Consider the following 8805-nt stretch of genomic DNA (forward strand, 5'->3'; position numbering starts at 1 on the left):
GAGGAACAGCGAGAAAAGAAGGTTCTGGTTGGAAATTGGGGCTACGTAAGATATTTGTGCAAGGGAAGCACTCTCAGTGCATACATTTAATGAAAAACAAAGTTCTAAGGTTGAGATTTCAATTCTTTGGGTAAACTCTATAAGAAAATATAGGAAAACACGCTAAATCTTTTCTTATTACAATTAAAATGCAGTTCCACCGAGAAATATCAGTAGAGAAACTCAATTTATGAAATTCCAATAATTTACAATTTTAATCGCACCTAGGAGTGAATAGCATGGGTTTGGTGGTGATTTGTGAAATTGTTTAGTATTTTCTTTGGCCCCGAACATTATTCTAAATAAAAAATATATTTTTGTAAAAATGTTTTACATCTAGGGGCGATCTGTAATGAAACGACCGGGTTGTAAAACGGCCGACAGCCGTTATTCCTAAAGTATTCACGCCAGTGACTTCAAATTTTGACATTGGCAGCACCGAACGTAATAGACAATTCTTTTTCTTGTCCGCATCCGCCCCTAAGTGGGGCATGTGCGCCAGTTGTCTCCAGGAGACCCTATCGCCAGCCAGCATTTTCGCCTTCTCCCACGTTAATCCTGCGCCCTATAGTTCCGCCGCATAAAGTCGAAAAATCGTCATCGACGGTCCTAGATAATACCCTTGCACAAACAGTTCATTTGAAAGGGATACGCGGAAGCGTCGCGCATTTCTCGATTTTGATTTAAAAAAAGTTAATTAAATCAAGTTTTTCTCAACACTTTTAAAGGAGTATTACTTGGAATATTTTACTATTGTGTTATATTTTTGTATTTACATGTTATTGTAAAAATAGTTGCAATCACTTTAATTTTTTGTAAAAAATCATTCACAAGTATGAATTTTTGTCAATATGACATGTACGCATTGAACCGGCCAAAAAACTGCACTGTGAAAAAGACGGCCGACTCATTGCGCAATGAGTGTTCTTTTCATTACTCCTGTGATTCAGTAGTCTGATTATTTTAATTTAATGAAATATTATAAAAAATGTTTTTTTTCTAAACATCCTTATTTTAGTTAAAATACCTGGTGCATAAATTATCATCTGACAAAATTATGGATATTGTGAAGAAATGTTTTCATACATATATGTAAAAAAGAAACTTAATAAAAATTCGTTGCTAGAAAAACGCGACATGTTTGGTCTTGATAGTTGTGACGTCAAGATTCGTGACAATGTTCTTAACAAAATTAAATGGGCAGGAACAAATAAACATGAATCGTGACGTATTGGGGCGTGGTCAATGGAATGATCGTTTTCGCGCGAATTCAAAATTACAAATTTAAACATATTTTTTATGCTACTAATAAATTATTGTTAATTATTAATTTCACATTGCCATGTATTATTAAATTACTTTTCGACATCCCATTTCTTGATATGGATATTTTTAATTATTGTTTTGTATATTGTTTTGTATATACTTTTTTACGGCGTCGAACCGGGGACACTCACCCAAAACACTTCAAAAAAGATCGAAGCCTTTGAAATGTGGTGCTACTGGAAGATATTAAAAATCTTCTGGGTGGATAGAGTCCGAAACGATGATGTTCTCCGACAGATGAAAAAAGGTAAAGAGGTACTGAAGACCATAAAGAAAAGAAAACTTGAGTACTTTGGGCATGTGATGAGAGGCGAAAAATATAAAATTTTACAAGTCATTCTGCAGGAAAGGATTGAAGGAAGACGCAGTGCGAGAAGAAGGCGCATCTCTTGGCTTAAAAACTTGCGCGACTGGTTCCATTGCAGCACTCAGTCTTTGTTCAGGGCAGCTGCCAGTAATGTAAGAATCGCAACGTAAGAATTCGTAAGAATTCCAACCTCCATCAGAGAGAGGAACCATTAGAGGAAGAATATTGTTTTGATTATTTTTTATATGGTTTAATATGTTTATAAATGTTTTTGATTTATATATAGAAGAGTCCTGACCTAATTCGGAATTTCCTAACAATAAGTCGAGACATAAAAAATATAATTGTGCTATGGTAAAATTGTGTATTTTGTGCATTAAATAAATAAATTAGCAGAGAAAAAAAAAATTACTGGACAGTATTTCATAGACCTTTATTATTTTTAAAATATTTTTAAAAAACCTGATATATCCCTACTATAGTAGGGCCAATATAATAGATCACATTTGACATTTGTCGCTTCTTTTATTTTTTATTTCAGCTTCATAGTGAGGTGACCTGCTTAAAAACATCGATTAAAGTGAATGAATCGATTCGGATTTCAAACATAATATATGTGAATTCAATACAGTTACTATGAAAAAGTACTTACAGGTACTATAATTTTATTTTAAAAATCATAAGTCGAATCCCTGTCCCATTATTATTTTCTATCGTAAATTTAAGGAACAAAATAAGATAAGTACATAATTTAACAAAATTATCAACATTAGATTTTTCTGGGTAACATCCCTAGTGTTTAAAAAGAAAAAGGGTTCACTGATGCAACATTGTAACGACGTTTATTACAGAAAAAGTTTATTATGTTTAGAATGGTTTATTAGTGAAAGTAAATCGTAAAATTACCTTATTTTGTCATTATTACAATAAATATGTAATCGTTATAGAAAAAGGTTAAGCAATTGTGCAGTTCTAAATTTAAATAAAATATATATTTTATTACCGCCCTTACAAGGTTAGGTTGTTGAATTTTGATGAAATGTCAAATGTGACCTATTAAATTGGCCCTACTGTAGTTCTCTAAGGGCAGCGTATTGGCGATGATACATAAAATAAAATCTGTCTTGCACTGCAGGTCCCCGGCCATGGGACTTAAAAATATTACTGTAAAAAACCAATCGAATTCTTTTTTTAGAATTATCTGAGATTAGCCTTCGGATCTAAAACACCGGTGATCCAATTTAACGCCAAAATAATTAGGTATTTCGGAATTCGCAAGTCGGAACATTCAAGCTAGGAGTGGGTGTCTGGAAGCCATAATTAGTTATGTGTTGACTGATGAACGTAGCTTTATCATTTCTGAGTCTAGAGAGGGGTCCGGACAAAATGAATTCGTTGAAAAATGAGGAAGTTCAGTGTCTTTTTTTAAATTTTATTATTTATTAAAAGACTATTAAAGTAGGCCAAATTTTTAATTTTTAAAATTTTTATCCATACATCGTATTATTAGCGCCATGATGTTTTAAAGTTTTATATTTCTGAAATAACTCCGCGTGTGATGTCAAAAGGTTGTTATATGACAGTTCTTCTGATTGGTTCGTGTATGGTGACCAAACTGGATATCCTTCGAAGCTCTCATATCATTGGGTGGTTCATATGAACCAGTGACGTCATTCAAAGTAGTGCGTTTTTATTAAAATATTTTTATTTTTTTCGTACATTTTTAAGAAATTTTACAATGTAATTTAATGCTCTCATTTTTACCGCGCGCAAGAAAATATTTTTTGTATCTAATTTCCCGAAGAACTTAAGTTCGTCATTGCGTAAATACTTTCCATCTTACCCTGAATATTTCGTATCAACCTTGTAAGGAATCGAAACCGGAACATAAAATATTATGTTTATTTATGAAAAACACTATCCAAACATTAGTAATATCTAGCTCCTATCTGTTATAATTGAAATATTTCATAATTGGAAAGGAGGAACTATAATCCCAATAGTCCATGCGCAATGTAGCTAGGATATTTATTTATTGTACAGCGCCCTTGAGGTGATTCACGCAAAAATGGCGATATGTAAATTATCCAACTATAGTAATAAAATAATGACAGTGATCCATTCTCATTCGAAAAAGCCAATTATTTAAACCAGATTTGAATTTTGAAACGGATTCAGACTCCTTTATGATCCAGTAAATTGAAAATCGTTGGACCTACCACACTGAAATGACTCTTAGCCAAAAAGTATGATATGGTAATAAAACATAATTTTCTCTGTGTTCAGGCAAATAAAGAATACAGTTGCCTGTGCGAAATAGAACCAAGGCCCTGGTCGAATGTTTTCGAGTTAACGACTATTGGTTTTTAGTTTTAATGTTGAATATATTGCATAATTGGTTGGGAAAAAAATATTTTTTGGACTGATATATGCAATTGATTACATTATATATATGGTAATTATAGAAGGCATGTCTATGGATCTTAATTGTATTTTTTTATTATTGTATACCTTGCATTTTTTGCATTTGTATCCATTTTATATAGCTTTGTAATTTTTAAGTAAAATATTGAACTTATGTATGTGTACCCGATGACAAATTGCTTGAAAAGCGCCTTATGGAAACTAATATACCTACATATGTTACAAAACTCTTTATTGCTCACTAGTTCGACCCATCTAGAATACGCTTCTCCTATTTGGTCTCCATTCTACAGGACTATATTGAGTCTGTCCAACACCGTGTTCTAAGAAAAGTGGCATGGTTACTCGGATTACAAGGGGGCAATTATTTCTATTCTGAAACAGAGCAATTTCTTAATCTGTCTTCATTGGAGAAACGAAGAACTGAGATAAACCTTGTATGCATTTTCAAAATACTTAATTCTTTGAGTGATATCCCATCTCTGTAATCAATTTCTTTTCATGTTCCCAACTATGTCACCAGAAGTCAAAATCTGCTATTTATCAAATCTTCTAAGAGCAACTTTTGTTTTTATGCCCCAATGTCCAGAATGTGTAGGTTAGTTAATTCATCACACGACTTAGAACTCTTTGGGATAGATCTTCCGGCTTTTCGTAGATCTTGATTTAAACAGTGCGGGATGAAGTTGGATTGGCAAGATTCAGCTCGAAGTCTTATGTCTTTCATTTTTATGAATATATTAAAAACTATTTTTGTATTACCCTTGTTTGTATTCGGTACGTAGTTTTATATTATTTTTGTTTAGTTTCTTGTATTTATGTTTCTTCGTGTAACTGTTGAAATTGGCTTCGGCCGTATATAAAATAAATTTATGTGTTTTTTACTTTAAAAAAAACTCCGTAATGGTGTTTTTTCGTACAAAAAAAAACTTTAAATACTTCTGCACAAATAAAAACTTTCGATAAAATATTTTTAATGCAATCATGAAATTCTCCACAGCGTAAATAGTACATTGGCGGACATAAAAACTATTTCTTTTATACAACTTATAGTAATTTTGTGTCCAGTCAACAAAAATTTTTTTTTATTTTTTTATACGCCTCCTCTCGTTTGCGGGTGATTTAGGCTCTAAACAAGAATAATGTTAAAGAATATACGATTTAACGAAACGACGAAAAAAAACCTACCCCGGAAAAATGTGTATAATGTAATAAGATGTTTAAAATTAGTATTAAAGAGTCAGGTGACAGTAAAATATTATTACCGCCTAAATTAGACGTAAACATCACATGAAATTATGAGCTTAAAGTAATGAATGAACGATATGTTTAGAATTGTGACAAAATCAAATATTCAATAAACATAATATTATGTTGTCCAATATTAGAGGCGCTTCCCCAACAAAACCTCTGCCTTAAAACTGCAGGTAATTTGACTGTAAGAATATTTACTTGGTTACATTGTAATTTTACACAGGAGACGCAGAACCAATAAAATGTGTAAACTTTATCATTTGTTGATACAGACGTAATCCATTCACCGTGCATTTGACAATCATAAATAAATAATCTTAAATAACATATTGTATTGTTTTAATCATCAATATAAACTCGCTTTAATAATTCATACTCACCACTGTTTTTACTTCAGATTACACATAATTTAAAAAACTTCCTGTAAAAGGATAGAATGTAGTATTATATTTATTCTGAATATTTGCTTTTAACGTTATGTTGAGTTGCATTTAATATTCCGTTGAGTTTTTTATTAATGTAGGCATACATAATAATAGTATATTCCGTAATAACTGTATCAGAAATGATTGCAAATTTTGCACTAACAATCTATTGATACTACGGCGTACCCACCACATAACGCGCTCCACACCTGAGGGCTTAATTCTACTTGGCGGTGCCCACATACAAGGAAAAATTGCTCGTTGCCGTACGAGAAAAGCTGCCCTAAGGAGCACCCTGCAATCTGTCAGCCTTGGCATCTTTGTGCTAAAGAAATATAGCCCAGAAGCACATGATAATAAGTATTTAATCCCGCTTGACTTTTTACTTTTAATTTGATTTCTAATTTTATCTTTCAATTTTTACTTTTTAATTTAAATTCTTAATTTTAACTTTTAATTTTAACTTTTAATTTAAGCTTTTAACTTAATTTTAATTAAAAATTTTATTTTAATTTTAACTTTTAGTTTTGATTTTAATTTTAACTTTTGATTTCAACTCTTAATTTATATTTATTCATATATACCTACATCTACTACCTGCATCTAATAAATTATTGTTGGTTGTGAATTTTTACAAAGAAATTTAAATGTTCATGGAAGCAGAGAGAGGGGAAGGAAAGCAGAGTACATAGCTGTAGAATGTCTTCTCCTTTTTATGTACTTTTAATTTAATATTTATATTTTTACTTTTTTAGAATTATTTATTATTAATTATTTTTCCCCTCTCCATTCATAATAAATCAGTGTAAAATCTGTAATTGGTATTACTTTTTTCAATTGTTCTTTTGTACCTTGTTTTATAAAAAGACGGTACGATTTCATTAATTAATAAATAAATAATTGTTTTGAGGAAAAGAGATAAATGAATTCTTCACTGACTGGGATTACATTGATTGAACATGATCAATTTGCTTAAACGATTACAAAACTTTCTATTTAAACGATTCTATTTAAACAATTTGAAAATATACTATTATGTTTGAATATAATTCTAGGTACGTAATTTATTCGAGTGCTTTTAAATAATTTATATTACCGGTTAAAAATTGTTAAAAACACACGATTTTTTATTCAATTAGAATATTAAACTGGCAAAAATCTGATGATACTCCAACTTTATTACGGCTAAAAAGTTGTAATATGACGAATGTAGTTTAACTTTTTTTTCTAATACTATTGAAATAATTTGTTTTAAGAGTCATTTAATTTATGTTTTACTTAGTCACTGTTAAAATTTTGTATTCATCAATTTATTTGTAATATCCAAAAAATGTGCAATATATTAAAATTTAATCAATCGTCGGTATTAATGGAAATTTAAATATTTAATTTTACTAGTCCCAAATTATAAGGATTGGTAACACGTTGGTGTGGTTTTCGAGAGAATTGGATTATAATAATATGTCAATACATAGACTCGGCCATTTTCAAATATTTAACCTCTAAACTTTACTATATACTTACTAATATGCAAATTTATACATATAAAGGTCGACTTTGCTTTTATTTTTTTTCGTTTTAAATTATAAAATATTTTTACTGTCACCGTATATTTCAAATTTTATATCGTGTTCCTTCACATTTAGTTTATTACTACCGTTTTTCACTATCACAAATAAACAATTACTGTTTTTATTTAACAAAATGATTACCGTAAAATTCACCGGAAGATTTGGATTGCGTATAATATCGCTTAACAAATTTAAAAATTAAATAATAACACTTAAACGGCACTCAATATTTTGACATCGGTACGACACGTCTATTTCAGAACAAATTCTTGTAAAAAACTGAACTTCCTTGAATGTAGGAAACTGTTTTACCATCCGATACAAAGTGGATACACCCCTGTGGTAGTTTCCGGAATTTCCCGAACTTTTCCGAGCACCACCGAAAACGAACGAACGCCGACCACAAAACGCCCTGCGACCACTTATAAATTTGATCAATAATACCCCTTATTCTTACGTTTCATAAGTAAAATAATCGCGTGGAATTTAGATTCACGTTGAGGAAATCCGTCAACCCTTGTTTTAATTTTCGTCGTTCGCTTTCCTTTGAGAAAATCGAAACTACACCAGCGCTTGTGAGCTTGTGTGAAATTGATAGAAACTAATTGTGACAAGTAACTTATTATATTGACTAATCTTCGTGTTAATTCGTGTTTACATAAATAGAAAACGGGAAATTGATTTAATTTTTAATATTTCTGAGACTTTTGTGTTAAAATAAACTCGATGTTCGTCAGTTTTCTGTTCCCGCCAAATTCATCTCCATTCTGAAGGTAAACCAGTTGACGTTTGTGAAATAACAAAACAAATGAATTAAGCATGTATTTCAAATGTAACGCACTAGGTATTCCAAATTCCACATGCATACATGTTTACGCATACATAATATATATCTATATATTAATAATGTTTAAAATAGAAACCATTCTGTACAAACCAATCTTGATATAAACGAATTTATTACTAGTGATTTTATGTTTTGATTTGTAGGTACATTCGTAATAGAATTAAAAGATTATGTCATTAGTAGGAACAAACAGTTTTGGTAACAGTTTTTTTTGCTCTGTTATTGTTTATATGTAACAACATTTTTTTACAAAAACAAAAAACACATTTCCAGAAAATAAACCAATTTGAAATTTATAGTTACTTAAAAAGAGAAAATAGTTCATAAATATAATGTAGTATAAGTATTATACACAAGTTTTTATTTACACAGTTAGAAATAAGTTATGACAAAAATTATTATTTAAATCTGTGTTTTTTATGTCAAATTTTTTGAACCCTTAAAGCAGTGTATTTATTTTATATCAATTTTTTTTTTCCAATAGGTAATTTTTCAAAACGTGATTTTATGATAAAATTGTCATCTAGCGACACTTTTACGAAACCGTATACGTTAAGGAAGAATGCTTCCATTTTATTATTGTAGATGTCAGTAGTATGTAGTATGACCTCA

The 8805-nt window shown here is 30.3% G+C and overlaps 1 protein-coding gene across 1 annotated transcript in view; it reads right to left on the reverse strand.

The window, feature by feature from the left end:
* The window catches only part of LOC148273456 (potassium voltage-gated channel protein eag-like), a gene marked incomplete at its 3' end in the record, with an annotated part of 231435 nt that extends 223835 nt beyond the window's left edge, over positions 1-7600 (reverse strand). Inside the window, 1 exon segment of the mRNA XM_088238688.1 lies at positions 7300-7600.
* Positions 7601-8805: the final 1205 nt, after the last annotated feature.

Source organism: Micrasema longulum, unplaced genomic scaffold (genome assembly GCF_059751315.1).
Source record: "Micrasema longulum isolate JH-2025_06_02 unplaced genomic scaffold, ASM5975131v1 h1tg001946l, whole genome shotgun sequence".
NCBI classification, from domain to species: domain Eukaryota; kingdom Metazoa; phylum Arthropoda; class Insecta; order Trichoptera; family Brachycentridae; genus Micrasema; species Micrasema longulum.